The sequence below is a fragment of the Petromyzon marinus genome, chromosome 46, assembly GCF_048934315.1.
Source record: "Petromyzon marinus isolate PM22_M1 ecotype Great Lakes invasive population chromosome 46, UKy_Petmar_22M1.pri1.0, whole genome shotgun sequence".
Taxonomy (NCBI): domain Eukaryota; kingdom Metazoa; phylum Chordata; class Hyperoartia; order Petromyzontiformes; family Petromyzontidae; genus Petromyzon; species Petromyzon marinus.
In genome coordinates, this window is record NC_133712.1 from 10646163 (window position 1) to 10663342 (window position 17180).

Below are 17180 nucleotides of genomic sequence, written 5' to 3' on the forward strand. Positions count from 1 at the left end.
TGCATTGCCCCAGCCTACGATTACTTCTTGTGCACTTAAAATCGATTTAATTTCTAATTTCTATTTTTGGGTTCCCTCTGTTTGTCATTTTAGGAATTTCGTGTTGTTTAAAAAAAAAACAGGTGTCCATTGTCTTCACATCCTCGATGGCTGCGACCTCCGATATATATCCGATGATCCAGGCTTCCGTCGGCTTAATCGAACCATGTCAAACTTACTGGGGATGGTAGGTTTTGTTGGAGTGGCAGTGGCAGCTGCAATGCCTGCACACACACACACCACCAGACCCCTCGATGTGCAGGGACAAGAGGAAGTTGTCACACGAGACGTGAGTACGCGTGTAACCGTGAACAGTGCGATGCGCACTGCATCTCCTGCAGACAACGTGCTGCCATGTGCTTTGGTGAAACTCGGAGAAGGATGGCTGACAGATGCAGGGAAGAGCTCAAAAGTGTTGCCGTTGCCAAGCTTACAAAATCAGTCGCTTGAACATTTGCTGTCCGCGGGAAGAGGGCCTCCCTGAGGTGATCTCACGTGGCTCTGTCGTCCAACTTCAATATGAAAGAAAGATGATCACAAACGAATCGCAGCGGTGGCTAGGAGATGTTAACTACCTCGCCTGGTGTGCAGGAGGTCGTGGTTGTGAGCCCGACCCTGACGCCTGCTGCTGTATATTTGGGGTTTGCATGTCTCTCTCCCCGTGATGGTGTGGATTTTGTCTCCAGGTCCTCCAGTTTTTCCCTCCACATTTATAATCAACATCACGCGTTTAGAGTCTTTGGCTGCTCTACATTTCCACACGATAAGCCACGTCGTTGAGCTATCATTTGTGGCCAGGTTACTTCTGAAAAAGGCCGTATAGCTCGCTGGGCCTTACCTGTTAAAATAAAAAATAGTTTAGTTTAAGAGGGAAGACAGCGCGTCTTAAGGCTCAGAACCAACCATAATCATTGCTTGAGTGCAATACTAGACCTCTGCATGCTACCTGTACAGATGACTACAGACATTCACGTGCAGGTTTAGTGTGAATCTTCTTGTCGATGCAATGTGTTTATATCAAGCATGCTACGGGTCATACATGTGGGGTACGTACAGTGAGGGAAAAAAGTATTTGATCCCCTGCTGATTTTGTACGTTTGCCCACTGACAAAGAAATTATCAGTCTATAATTTTAATGGTAGGTTTATTTGAACAGTGAGAGACAGAATAACAACAACAAAATCCAGAAAGACGCATGTCAAAAATGTTATAAATTGATTTGCATTTTAATGAGGGAATTAAGTATTTGACCCCCTCTCAGTCAGAAAGATTTCTGGCTCCCAGGTGTCTTTTATACAGGTAACGAGCTGAGATTAGGAGCACACTCTTAAAGGGAGTGCTCCTAATCTCAGCTTGTTACCTGAATAAAAGACACCTGTCCACAGAAGCTATCCATCAATCAGATTTCAAACTCTCCACCATGGCCAAGACCAAAGAGCTCTCCAAGGATGTCAGGGACAAGATTGTAGACCTACACAAGGCTGGAATGGGCTACAAGACCATTGCCAAGCAGCTTGGTGAGAAGGTGACAACAGTTGGTGCGATTATTCGCAAATGGAAGAAACACAAAATAACTGTCAATCTCCCTCGGCCTGGGGCTCCATGCAAGATCTCACCTCGTGGAGTTGCAATGATCATGAGAACGGTGAGGAATCAGCCCAGAACTACACGGGAGGATCTTATCAATGATCTCAAGGCAGCTGGGACCATAGTCACCAAGAAAAAAATTGGTAACACACTACGCCGTGAAGGACTGAAATCCTGCAGCGCCCGCAAGGTCCCCCTGCTCAAGAAAGCACATATACATGCCCGTCTGAAGTTTGCCAATGAACATCTGAATGATTCAGAGGACAACTGGGTGAAAGTGTTGTGATCAGATGAGACCAAAATTGAGCTCTTTGGCATCAACTCAACTCGCCGTGTTTGGAGGAGGAGAAATGCTGCCTATGACCCCAAGAACACCATCCCCACCGTCAAACATGGAGGTGGAAACATTATGCTTTGGGGGTGTTTTTCTGCTAAGTGGACAGGACAATTTCACCGCATCAAAGGGACGATGGACAGGGCCATGTACCGTCAAATCTTGGAGGAGAACCTCCTTCCCTCAGCCAGGGCATTGAAAATGGGTCGTGGATGGGTATTCCAGCATGGCAATGACCCAAAACGCACGGCCAAGGCAACAGGAGTGGCTCAAGAAGAAGCACATTAAGGTCCTGGAGTGGCCTAGCCAATCACCGGACCTTAATCCAATAGAAAATATGTGGAGGGAGCTGAAGGTTCGAGTTGCCAAACGTCAGCCTCGAAACCTTAATGACTTGGAGAAGATCTGCAAAGAGGAGTGGGACAAAATCCCTCCTGAGATGTGTGCAAACCTGGTGGCCAACTACAAGAAACGTCTGACCTCTGTGATTGCCAACAAGGGTTTTGCCACCAAGTACTTAGTCATGTTTGCAGAGGGGTCAAATACTTATTTCCCTCATTAAAATGCAAATCAATGTATAACATTTTCGACATGCGTTTTTCTGGATTTTTTTGTTGTTATTCTGTCTCTCACTGTTCAAATAAACCTACCATTAAAATTATAGACGGATCATTTCTTTGTCAGCGGGCAAACGTACAAAATCAGCGGGGGATCAAATACTTTTCTCCCTCACTGTATGGGGCCATAACCCATGTGTGTGTGTGTCTACAGGTGTGGAATAATAATACAAATTAAAACAACAGCGTTCCACACAGCATGTAGGACACTGTACAGACCATTTTTTCCACAATAAGGATTATTCACGTTCAGTCATATTCATGAGAACAAGTTTAATCAATCGCATTTGGCCAACTACTGATGTCCCTGCTGAGAAAACTCATTACATTTCATGATTCACAATCGATTTTTGGGTTTGGCCACGTAACGATCTGACCAAGTCTGTTATAAGAAACCCCCAACACCGCAATACAGCCAAACAAATGTTCACGTATCATCTCACCCCGAAGTTTAAGAACAATACTTAAAAACAAAAATCATAAATTTAGACATGACGTTTCGCTAAAAGGATTACATCAAGCATCATCAGGGCAATTTCCGTAAATGTCAGAGTAACAATTGAGGAAGACAGACTCACTATTTGTCACCTAACTGGGCTTCTTTAATTAGTCATTACACTTCGGTCAGACGAAGCACATGTTAACTTCCACAAGGCGTTCAAAGGATTTGAAACACTGACATCCACCACGACCCAACCTTTCTAAATTGAATGCTGCATGAAAGCCTCTCCTCATTCGGGGTTGTTTGACCATATCTCACTGTGCTGGTTACTACACGTTGGTGATTGGGGGGCCCAGGACCCGTTCAGATATCAATCAGCCCTGATCTTAGTCACAGCCAGGAATCAAACTTGAGTGGCTGTGTTCAAAGTGCATTGCGCTAATCACTGCGACATCGCTCCTTCTTATTCACAAAAAGCAACCAACATTTACCACTTTACCTTAATGGATAAAAAATTGTAAATTGTATTGTTTATCCTCGTGGAATATTGCACTTTACGAAATCTAACATACGGAGCACACATATATGAATCAGAAATAATGCATGTTTACACGTGCAATTAAAGCCACGTGACATGAGAATAGGAAGCAAGTTTAATTTATGAAACAATTATTAATTGCATTCATATTGACATGATTCAACGAGGCCGCAATAAGGACGGTTGTAATCAGAATCCGACGAATAAAGCCATCTTGACAAGGGCTGTATTCGCGTAAAAAGAAAAACAACATACGTACACCAATTATTTTTCCTGCAAATACATTTCACCGCATCAACATATACAATGTGTGCATGATGATGCATTCACAGCAACAACAACTAAATATTTGTTGAAATATTTCCATAATCTACATGAAAGCAATCCTGCTTCAACGGCAATGATGTTTATGCAACATTGATTCTTAATTAAGGAACTCATCTGTATAATTGGAAACCCATCTGCAATAGCCTTACGGACAAGTGGGCTCCTGGTGGCTGTTTCACATGACAAAGCAGTCTCAAAAGGATTAACGGTGCCTTTGAAATTCATGGGCCTGACTGCTGATGAGGTACATCTCTGTGTGAACCCAATATTGTCCTAAGGGGCCGTCCATAAATGACGTCACGCGATTTTGGACGATTTTTTAACCCCCCCCCCCCCTTCGCCACACGGCGTCACAAAAAGTCAGACCACCCCTCAAATATGACGACACAAAGCTCTGCCCCCCCCCCCCCCCCCAAAATCTCTCCACATTCAAACGCATGGCAGGTCCAACGATTGCCGTTAAGGTAATAGAAAGAAGCACGGCAGAGAGATAATTTTCGTAACTGTGAGAAGTTTTTTTGGTGCCTAATCACCGGGCCAGTGTGCGTCCGTACTCATCGTGACACTGCGACACAAAGATTTGGACACTTTGTGAGATTCTAGATTTGAAGCTTTCGTGACTGCAAGGATCCATACTCTTTGGTTCTATTCGGCAAAAGTCACGTAGGTAAAAAAATAAAATAACAAAATACTTTGTGAGATGTACTTTTTTTTTAATCGGTCTTACATTTCGGCTTGTTTCTTATCCAATTACAACTACCAGGGTCATTTGTTCAATGGGATTGGCACTATGAGGGCCCCCCCCACCCACCCACCCAACCACCCACCTCCTGACAACACCTTGCCACGGCACAAAACACCGCGGGCCTGGCCCAAGCGTTTCGCTTGCGGGCGAACTCAAATATGAGGCAGCTTGAGGCTGTCCAGGGGAGTGGCAGAACAGAAAACACAACGGTAGATGGGAGCAGTCTCGCTCAGACGCGGGGCTGCTTCAACACGGAGCGATCTCGCAGACACACGGACGTGTTTGTTGCGATCATTTGTTGCTGTTTGCGCTTTTTTTTCTGTTTGGGCGCAATTGTGAACAGTAGCCACAACACACATGAGTACATCTCATCGGAATAATCATGGGTTCACTGCAGCTCAAAGACTCAGTCCCGGCGAGGCGTGAGGCGAAGTCAGGAGGTGTCCCCACGTGTGAGCTCGGCATTTGGAGGCCTGAGGACCAGAATCGGTGATTTCGCCGCCAATGTGTTCATCAGGGAGGCAGTTCCATATCCAGACAGCAGCGTGCAGAAGGGCGCTTCTGTCCAGGGAGCAATGTCCTGGCAACTTGGGGGGGGAGGGAGCAAGGGCGTGGCTTGGCAGGGTTCTGCATAATCAGCCTTGATTTGAAGCTTTCGTGACTGCAGGAATCCATACTCTTTGGTTCTTTCGGTAAAGTCACGTGGGTAGAAATACAAATAAAATAAATCACGACGTTTCGCAGCAGGCATCGCAGCTGTCGCGATTTTCACCTGAAGACGGGCGCTTGTGTTGCGTTCGAAATTTCGTGATTTATTTTATTTTATTTCTGCATAATCGTTTCTTAATTTGTTTAGTACTTTTTATTTTATTTTGCTTGATAGTAAGGTTTTCATTTCCTTGGTTGTTGCTGTATATGGGATTTGGTCCCTGTAGATAAACGAATGTACGTGATGCTATATGCTATGAAAGTATTATTATATGTTCCACAAGTCTCAGCAGCGTATTTAAATATCTAACTAAAAACGTCTCGCTTGCACAACACTTGCAACTGTCAGAGCAATAGAAGGTTCTCTTTGCACCAGCGGTAGCTGTGTTTGCGAACGACAACGCACAAATTTATTGACGCTGTATTAACGTATTGCACGTTGCATAAATGTATGTTGTATAAGTTATAGATTTTTTGTTTCAATATTTGTCATGCGTATTATTTTGCATTTCCCATGCGTGTGTCACTATACACCCTAAATGCCCTTGGAAATTAGATACTCCATCTTCATTTATTATCCAGGTATAATATTTGAAACACAAAAAAATGAGTAGTGCAAGCATAATTTGTGGTTGTTTTATATTAAAAAGGTTTCCAATATCTGAAAAGCCCTCTCAAGAGAACATGCTTCAGGCTAAACGAGAAATATGACAAAAGCAATTGCAAGAAATGCTAAATATAATATGTACCTATACGTGTATTGTTACTTCAAGCAACATGTTGGCGCATGCTAGCCTTTTATCAAACCAGCCTAAGCCAAATGTGGGGAAATACATGCCTTGAGTTCAAATGATAATTCCTTGCCGTATACGAAAAGGCCACGTGTTAATTCAAAGGTTGGTCTTCCTAGACGTGTTGTTGTAAGTTTGTGTGAGTACGGTATTCATATTCCTGGTCACTGGACATCCGTGTACCAATTTAATGTGAAATTATTTAAATTATGTACGTATGTGTGTTTGTTTGAACGACAGCTAAAAATCAAGATTGTAGTTTAACTGCTTATCCTGCCAGGTGGATAAGGGGTATTTAAGAGACTTGCACCATTATTTGTTGTGCCACGAATGTTGAACTTCTTTCGCACCGTACGCAGCCAACCACGCTAATCGGAGATGCGTGGAAAGGACAACAAACTGAACACAAAAAGCATTCCTCGAGATTGATATACTGCATGCACTTTCATGCTGCATTGTGGAGAATTTCTATTAAGCCCTGCATGCCATTGGTGTCTGACTCGTCACGTAGGAATGTGCCATGCGGTTTGAATGTTCTATAGTGCCGATTGGTCCATTCCTGACTAAAATTTAGATTTTATCATTGAACCCAATGACCTCAGACTCGATCATCGAGTCTGGAACTGATCATTGATTTATTGAAGAATCTGAACATGACCGCACACTTATTTAAACGCAGTTCTGACATAAAGAACATGTCTTTACATTACCCTGGTGAGGAGGGAAGATTAAGGGCAACTTCTGGATAGCAGCATACTTTGTCTCTAAGCTCAGGTGTTGTGAACATTCAACACAGCTGCTAATGGTGTGAAAGCCCAATTACCACCAGTGCAATCGCAATGTATGTGCGTACGGTGAAACTTCTTTCGCGCCGTAGAAAGCCAACCGTGCCAATGGGAGGTGTGGGAGTAAACGTTGCTGTGAAGTCTGCACTGTTCATTGCACGGTCGTCTACTTCAGCGCTGTCCCTCGCTAATTGCTCGAGGTCCGTGCTATTTTAAATGAGTGCGGTGTCTAGAAAGGGCCCCAGTGACTCGAGGAATTGTTTTTTTTTTTCCCATGAACAAACAAAAAAAATACAACTTCGATTTAAAGCGTTCGTGACTGCAAGGATTCATCTTCTTTGGTTCTTTCGGTAAAGTCACCACGTAGAATGAGAATAAAATAAATTGATAAAATAAAATAACACAATAATATTCTCACGACGTTTCGGCCACAACACAAGCGGCCTTCATCAGGTGAAGGGACGAGACTGTCTGGAGGACAGCGCTGGAGTCCCTTCACCTGATGAAGGCCGCTTGTGTTGTGGCCGAAACGTCGTGAGAATATTATTGCGTTATTTTATTTTATCAATTTATTATTTTATTCTCATTCTACGTGACTTTACCGAAAGAACCAAAGAAGAGAAAAAAAATACAACGCTGAGATATTGGGTTTCAAAATCTTGGCATCCACCTCTGCAGTTAAACTGTGTTCCAGACGTGACCACGTGACTCAGAGGTCAAGGTGCAAGCCAGCAGCACTGGGTTTTCAAATGTCGTCGTGATCTGATGATGCCGGTGCAGTCATCAGCGATTGCACAAGCGCGCACAACGTTTACATTTGGTGTTTGTTATGTTGCATATATTTAGCCTGAGAGGATGAAAACGGCGAGTCTGAATGTCATGCGACAATCTCATAGGTAAGGTATGGGTATGGGATAATGTAATCGCTGTTGTGCAAAGGATAACAATGCAACTGGAATGGCGGTTTGAGAGAAGTTTTTTTTGCCCGCGGCCTATCGCAGAGACAAAGACCACAGTGCTCTGAGATTTCTAAATAATAATAATAGGTTCAATCTTGATTTGAAGCTTTCGTGACTGCAGGAATCCATACTCTCTTGTTCTTTCGGTAAAGTCACGTAGATAGAACATTAATAGAGAAAGCTGCTTTCTCCCTCTCACCTGAAGACGGTCGCTTGTGTTGCGATCGAAACGTCGTGATCTATTAATTTTCTATCTACGTGATTTTACCGAAAGCACCAAAGAGTAATAATAAGTTTGTATTTACCCATGAAGCCATATCGACACGAAGGAGTCTTTTTCAGAAACGTCCTGCATTGATCTGCGTGCTTTTACACTCAAGATGTTTTCAGCCAATTCATTCGTCTCTGTGCACGTGGAGGCACCTGGCGAACACCACCAAAAATGGATTATTCGTCTCGTGACAAGATGCTAACAGCAGGAAACGGAAAATTTGTGGGGGGGAAAAAAAAGGACCAACAAATCCAGGTTGTTTTTTTTTTCTTCCCACGGGTAGCAATCTGACAGTCTCCAACTGGGTTAACAGTGACTGCATGTCAACGGTGGATAATAATGTATAATAACGTGGTGCTGCATCACTTCATTCGACTGAGCCAAGATCAGACGGCTAATTGGTATAACTATACTGGGTGACTTGTACGTGACGAAATTATCTCTAAAACGATTGGAGTAGCAGAGTCTATTGTTGGTTAAGAGCGTCGTCCTATGTAAATGACTTCACAAATTGTTCAGTGGTGGCATTATCACTGAGCCTTTCCCTTGACATGATGCGATCCACAACCACCTGCAGAGGCTCTTAAAGAAGTTCCTCTGATAGTGCAGTTCAACAGCAATTGGATATGATTTGTAATACATTATTTTTTTTAAATAACCTATATTCTTTTTGATTTAAAACTTTCGTGACTGCAGGGATTAATATTCTTGGTTGTTTTGGTAAATTTCGATTTAAAGCTTTCGTGACTGCAATGATTAATCTTCTTTGGTTCTTTCGGTAAAGTCACGTAGAATGAGATTAAAATAATAAATTGATAAAATAAAATAACGCAATAATATTCTCACGACGTTTCGGCCACAACACAAGCGGCCTTCATCAGGTGAAGGGACGAGACTGTCTGGTAGGACAACCTCCAGCGCTGTCCTACCAGACAGTCTCGTCCCTTCACCTGATGAAGGCCGCTTGTGTTGTGGCCGAAACGCCGTGAGAATATTATTGCGTTATTTTATTTTATCAATTCTTTCGGTAAAGTCACGTAGAAGAGAAATAATAAAATAATAAATAAAACCGCCACTTTTTTCAAATTTTCTTGCTGTGGTTTTCACACCTGATGATGATTGCTTGTGTTGCAGTCGAAACGTCGTGAGAATTTTATTGTTTTATATTTTTATTATTTTATTGTTTCCCTTCTACGTGGTGACTTTACCGAAAGAACCACGAACCTATATTCTGCGATGAATCACAGACATATGTCATTAGGTACAAATATGTGTCTGTACATTCGCTCAATGGCAAGTGCAACATTAACGTGAAGGGCCAGTGACAATAAAGATTGTCAAAAGTCACAGCGGTTTCCTGCTCGAATGAGCACTGAGATGGTGAAAATCATCTCCTGTTTATGGCCCTGTGACAAAAAAATTAATGTGTTTGGGAATATTTAAGTGAAATAAATTAAGAAAGAGCGTACAGCCCTTTGTCAATCCAATTGTCAACCCCCATACCGTGTCAGTCATGGGGGATGTTTGACCATACCTCACCGTGTGGGTTAGTGTGGGCTATTAAGAGGTGGGTGAAGGAGCGGTTCAGCTATCACTCACCGCTGATATCGGCTGTGGCCAGAAATCAAACTCGGCCCGCTGGGATTGCAATGCGGCTAACCACTACGATACCATGTTCATCACCGCCACCAAAACACACCAAAAACAGATGATTACTTGCAAATATGCGTGACATTATCATTTCTCAAAGATAGTGGTTCCTCTACAATATATACTAATGGCAGCCTGTCAGCTGAATATAGTTATGGGCTATAATTTATTCAGTAAAAGCTGAAGAAAAATGCAATCTTGAATTTCCCGTGGTCCTGAGCCTCACTTCCACAGCCTATTGTTGTTAGAAGCTATTTCACACTTGCTCTTTGAATAAAAGGTGTTCAAATAATTGTTCAAACACTCCTAAAAAGCATCACCCTGCCAATGCACCATGCTGCTTCTGGATCTAACGAAAAAAAGTGTTTATTTTAGCAGGTAAAGCCCACTGAACTGTATGGCTCTCTTTTTTTTTTCAGAAACGACCTGGCCACGAATGATAGCTCAAAGAAGTGGCGTTATCATGTGGAAATGTATAGTAGGTCAAATGCTCTAAACGCATGTTGATTCTAAATGTGGAGGGAAAAACCAGAAGACTCAGAGAAAAATCCACACAGACACGGGAAGAACATGCAAACCCAAATATACATGTGTCAGGGTCGAGCTCGAACCCACGACCTCCTGTATACCAAGCAAGGTAGTTAACATCTCGCCACCGTGGCGCCCAAGGAAGGTGAGTTAGAAAACATCTCATCATCATACCTTAAAGCTACAAGCTCCACAGCCTGCCCCATTGGGCCTTACTCATGTTTGTAATTAGCTGTGGAACCGACCACTATTTCAGAGGGAGTTTTCTGGTTCGGGAAGAGGCTATTACGAACGCATTGCCAATGAAGAATAAAGTGAATTTCGAAGTCTGCCTCCATAATAGTAGTCAAGTACCAGCTCAAATAAGCATCGAGATGGTGACCATCTGCCGTTTACAGCGCTCAGTTGGCTAGCGGTGGAAATTCCACGTTCATTTGGCGAAAGGTGAATCTATTCACAGGACAACCGCACACAGACAATTCTAGATTTAAAGCTTTCGTGACTGCTAGGATCCATACTCTTTGGCTCTATTGGGTAAAGTCACGTAGGTGAAAATAAAACAACAAAAATTCACGACGTTTCGGCCACAACACAAGCGGCCTTCATCAGGTGAAAGGACGAGACTGTCCCTTCACCTGATTTGTTGTTTAATTTTCACCTACGTGACTTTACCCAATAGAACCAAAGAGTACGCACACAGACAGTTTAAAATCACAACCTCGTCGCGAGCTCTGCCACTGGGCCACCTGGTCAGGAATGATAACGCAAGAACCACAGAGCTTAGGCAATTGTTGGCCGCTGGATCTGGTTGTCTTCCCACCTATCTGTGGTTTCCTTCGCGTGAAGTGCAGTGCGCGTTACAAATTGCACAGCGTTTTGAGATGCAATGTTGACAAATGACGCGATATAAAGCTTTTATTAAATGTAACGCTTTTTGTCTGACACCACTCAATTTTGTGATTTCCTGATGACTCTGAATAATTGATGATCATCTACAGCAACGGTAATCGCTACCTGATTAAAATAATTAGGCGGCTGGCTGCTAATTTACGCATTGCATCAACAAATATCCCCAGTAAAAACGCATCAATTTCAACAGCCCACATATATATACCAGAAGCCACGGGCATATTTTAAAGCATTTGCAGCCACTCGCCTTACCTTTCCATAAATAAAACGTATTCACGAAAAACTTCTTGTCGTTGAATTGTGACCACTAAATCTAAAGAGGCTATTTTGTGCATAACTCCCATGGGCGATATCCTACAGCCAAAATACAAACCAGAAATTCGTAAAGGTTACCCCAGAATTATTTGTCCTTTCAAGTATTTGCTTTGTTTAACATTAACGTACAAGGATCATTGAATATAGCACTAAATTAATCCAGTTTAAATTTTATACTCATCAATGGAAACGTTGTTATGAGTTGGTAGATTCATAATAAAGGTTTTTTTTTGTTGAACTCAGTTGGTAGATGTTTTAATACACGGCCTTAAATTACTTCCCCTGCATATTGCCGTGTATCAATTATCAACATATTCTTCATCATGCATTTCCTATCCACTGCCGAAGAAAGGAAACCTCACGTTGACTGTGGTCCATCCCTCGTGGAGCTGTGATGCCACAATCCATCTCAACCCCGACGTGATCCGATGTGATTGCTCCATCACCGTGGGGCTCCTCCGGGGTGCATTCTCTTGTTTTGGCCACCGTTTCATCACCACTCTGGTCTATCTACAATCGTACTCTTTCTGTACATGTATCCTTTCCCAAGTCCACTTTTCTTCTTAAAAAAAAAATCAATACGCCGCTCAATGGTTGTATTCATTAGGTCCAATCTCAGCACTTGAGCATCTGAGCTATACGTTCAGAGGCAAGGAAGAAGAATACAAACACGTACATGGGGTCCATTCCTAAACCTTAGAACAGTCTTAAATACCTGAGCCCAGAATGGCAATGACCTGGCCAATCCCCCACCCCGGCCTGCTCTGATGAGTCCGGTTTGCTGGGATAACATCGATGCCCCTGGTAATGCCGTCCAGAATGTCAGGATGTTGCAATGTATGATGTGAGGGAGGATGTGGAATAACAATGTTGTACTGTATATATTAAAAACATTAATATGCTGTCTTTAATGTGTTTGTTCACTCAGCCACGGAGTCCTCATCTCGTTTCTTGGGAGTATTTTTGAGCACCCATCTCTGCACACTTTTCAGGTTTTTTAAAATAATTTTATATTTTAGTGTCCATGTTTCTGAACCGTATCATTGTATGATATATGTATGTTTTGTTGTTTTCATTTGATTGTGATGCGCTGGACAATAGCTACAGGCAAAAAAAGTTTAAAATCCAAATTTGAATTAAACAGATGTTACCATTTGAAACACTCTGGGGTCAAAGTACAGAATGTGGTAAGACATCATCGCAATGTCTTGAATTTGGTTTACAATACAGCGTCTGCGTGGGTGAGAGTTACAGTTTTTCCCTTACGATATTTAATGATCGTCCTATAATTAACACATTCTTACCAGATTAATGGGAAATCTTAAGAGTAATTTCTGCACTCTGGCCCCAGTTCTTAAAGAAATGTATAATGTGATCTTCTTAGCCATGCTATGAATACAGGACTGTGCTCTGTATCAACGCAAACAAATTAAAAGCAGCACCAAGCTTTAATGCTCTGAAATGTAGGCGTTAAGGTACACGCAGCTTAAGGGACAGCCACAAGGGATGCCTTCTATACTATGTTAGGACTTGATCATCATGAGTCTGTAAAGCAGAGTTGATAAAAAATGAATTTGTTCGGAATGTATGTAGCTTTCCATAAACACTGTTGCTCTGTGCGTTAAGAACTCCATCTGAATTGGAAACAATGGATTCAGGAAACACTAATTGCCGTTTTTTTATCACAATATATTGGGAAATATTAAACTAAACAGAAGACAAAAAAAATTAACTGCCACTTCTAATTGTTGGATAGGAGGCGGGCAGAAAATGGCATGTTCGTATTAACTACTGTAAAATAAAGTGTTATTTAATTGGTTGAATGAGTCGAAGAGTGTGTAATATTTAACTGATGGGTTTTGAAAACTGACACATTTTGGAATTATGTAAAAATGTGTACATGTTTCATGTCAGTGATACGGAGGCAATATTTGTAAGAGGCACTTTCTTTATTAAACAACTTCCACGGTCTAGTCCTCACACTCTCCACAGTTACTTTCGCCTAGCCTGTACACAACACTAACCGTCAAACACTGACAGCGCCGACTGAGATAGCCAACAACTTCTAGCAGTGCAATATTTAGCGAAGACGGCAGTGACGAGGAGACGAGTCCACTCCCAGAACCGGCAGCCACGAGCTCTCGCTTTCGGCTCCTTTTATGCTACCAGCGCGGCCTGGCTCCGCCCTGACCGCGCCTCCCTTCTCGAACCCACTAAAAGGTTCTAGGGGCCTCCAGACGGGGTCCTCCATGACCCTTGCCCTAGTTCCTCCGCTCTGCCAACACACCATGCACGCCCTCACTGGCGTATGTACTGTCTGTCCACCACAGCTGCCGCTGCAGTCCACCAGCCGGCACACTTACACTACACATGGATGCATTCCTTGTAATGAAAGTGTCAATGTGATCTTAGTGTTGCTAATTGGCAATGTATAATTAAAACTCTGTTTGAAAAGGAAAGGGGGTGAAGGAAGTAGGGAAAAAGAGCAGAAAAATATTCAGGCACCCAAATTAGTTCTTACATGGCTGTACTGATGGACCTGGATCAGGTAGCTCATTCCCGCGAAAGCTGGCCTTTTATTAACACCTGATGATGATGATGGTTGTAATCTGCTGTGAAACGTCGTCTCTAAAACATTCCTAAATTCTGCTCGCTTTTCAACATTCAGATGTTGCTGATAAACCAAATGGATTTACATAAAGTCACGTGGTGAGAATATTATTGTGTTATTTTATTTTATCAATTTATTATTTTATTCTCATTCTACGTGACTTTACCGAAAGAACCAAAGAAGATGAATCATTGCAGTCACGAAAGCTTTAAATCGAAATGGATTTACATATTTTCCCCAACGTGACAGCTTGATTTATTGTCTCTGTCACAGGTAGTGGAGGGTTCAAGTTTTCGTGACTGCAAGGATCCATACTCTTTGGTTCTTTCGGTAAAGTCACGTAGGTATAAAGTATAAAATAAATTAAATCGCGACGTTTCGGATGCAACACAAGCGTCCGTCATCAGGCGGGACAACCACAGCAGCAAACAATTATACCTACGTGACTTTACCGAAATAACCAAAGAGTATGGGTAGTGGAGGGTTTCATATATATGGCATTATCCAAAATAGACGAATTACTTTCTGGCAATAAAACAGTTGTGTTAAGATGTTAAAACACCAAACTTAAACCTTTGCAAGGAATCATGTCTGCATTGACCACAAATACTTGCGGTGAACATGCAAACAAAAACAACATGCTCTGACAGTATGTGCATTGTCTTTTAAACTGATTGGTCCACACCAGAGACAGCTTTATTGAGAGCCTAGTCTCAAACAGTGTTAGACCAGAAGACGCCAAAAGGCGAACAGCACAAAGACAACAAGCTGTCCCTGGTGTGGACCATTCAGATTCAAAGACAATGCACATACTCTTGGTTCAAAATTTAATGCACATACTGTCAGAGCATGATGTTTTGTTTGCATGTTTACCACAAGTATATGTGGTTATTGCAGACGTGATTTCTTGCAAAGGTTTCAGTTTGGTGTTTTTAACATCTTAACACAACTGTTTTATTGCCAGAAAAAAGGGGAAACCCCTATTATCATAATCGGCGCATCATAACAGCTGACATTTATAGAGCCAGCTGTGGCTCAGCTGAACAATCTGAGTTTGATACCTGGTTTCTCCATATTCACCAACCTATGCGACCCAGCATGGTAACGTATGGTCAAATAACCCCCCCCCCCCCCCATAGCTAACATGGTGTGTAGAGACCCTTCATCCATACATCGAGATTGTAAAATTAATTCTTTAGAACTGCTTTTCTGTGTTGAGTTTGTTGTCCCTCCGCTTAGCACGGCTGGCTATGTACGGTGCAAAATAAGTTCAACGTACATACATATGTGGTGGATAAACAGAAAGCAGTACATTGTCATTATCATAAACCATCTTGCTTATTTAAGCCCTCTTATTAACTTTACTTCTGCAAATGCTGTTTTATGAATTATCAACTTTTTTGTGTGTTTTTTTTATGTGAGCATGTTAATACATTTCTGAATCAAACAATGTACACATATTAATGTTCCCTTTGTAATAAGATACTGTATTCCGTTTCCTAGGTGTCTATTAATTTTAAATGTAAATATTTGAATTAATGACACTTTTATTATTTCTTTCCTCTTAATTGCGATGAAACGTCAAATTAAGATGATTAGAATCTCTTCAAACTAATTATTACTAAATTGATTTACTGAACATTGTTCATTTAAATATTTTACATGCACGTACGCATTGTATTACCGAGATGCTTAATGCTTAATGAGACATCTCCAGTTTCAAAATATATAACAATAGAATATCACACGCACCTGGATTATATGCAAAAAAATAATTTTAATAATGGCGCAACCATTTTCATCAAAAGCTTTATTCCTTAGAGATTGTCCTCAGCCCTTAAAGATTCTGTGGGAAAGCTTCTGCCATTAGCATTTTAAAAGACACCCAGAGGAATAAGACACACGTCCATTGTATAAAGAAGCCACGTAATGTGCAGCGTGCTTGAAGTATACAGAACACAGGGAAAAGAACGTGACAAAATAAGACCTTTCTGAGCTGAAAGGTTAGGTGAGGAGTTTTTTTTATTCTGTAAGTCATTATTAATCAGTACATATTTTCTCGTTCACAAATGCATGAAGGTAAAACACTGAGTGTGCATGTGGCGGTACCGTGAGCATATTCATGAGTCAGGCATATGGCTCAAGGGGTAGTTCATACGTGAGTTGTATACATGTTGTACACTATTGTGCCACGATAATGAAATCTACTACTTTGGGCGCCTCAAAAAATACATTTTTTTAAAGCCCACTTGAATAAAATGATAGCATATTGTGAAACAACTCACATTTGTTTTGTTTGCAACATAATATATTCTACGTTGTGTGGTAAACACAAGGTAATAAAATACTGGCGCGGTTCTAAATTGCTCCATGTGCATGATTTTCAGTAAAAAACAAACTGATTCAGCAATGTGCAAATCTTCATCAACTTTTAAATGTGTTAGTTTTTTTTAAATGCACATGCTTGTTTTCATTTGAGTTTTTATTTTTGATAACTGTACATGAATTACGGAACATTTATTTTTAGCATGAATAGCTATGGTTCAAACGCTGCATTTAAACAAATATTATCTGGGCATGCTAAGCAACTTCAGCCTCAGATTATAATGTCCCATTAACACATACGAAATCAAGTATATCACTGCAGTACAATGGAATGTATTACTATAAGGAAATATATTTTAATAAACAGAAATGTTGTGGTTATTGAATAGGCCTTGGTTAGCTTGACAACATAGCCATCTCATCAATTACGTCAAATATAAAGTCAAGGTAACATCATTTCCTGCAAATTTTGACAACCAGTGGTAGAAACTCCACATTCCTACGGTGGGGCGTAAGTTTGTTGATGCAACAACCATTGTTGACTCACCCACAAAGTGGTACTCGTTTTATTCACCCTGGAGATGATGATGAGCTGAATCAACCGTCATAGCCAGCATATGATATGCTGGCTATGAAATTATATAAACATTTTCAACACATTTGGAAGGTGCCTTTGACTTGTAAAAAAAAATCAGAGTC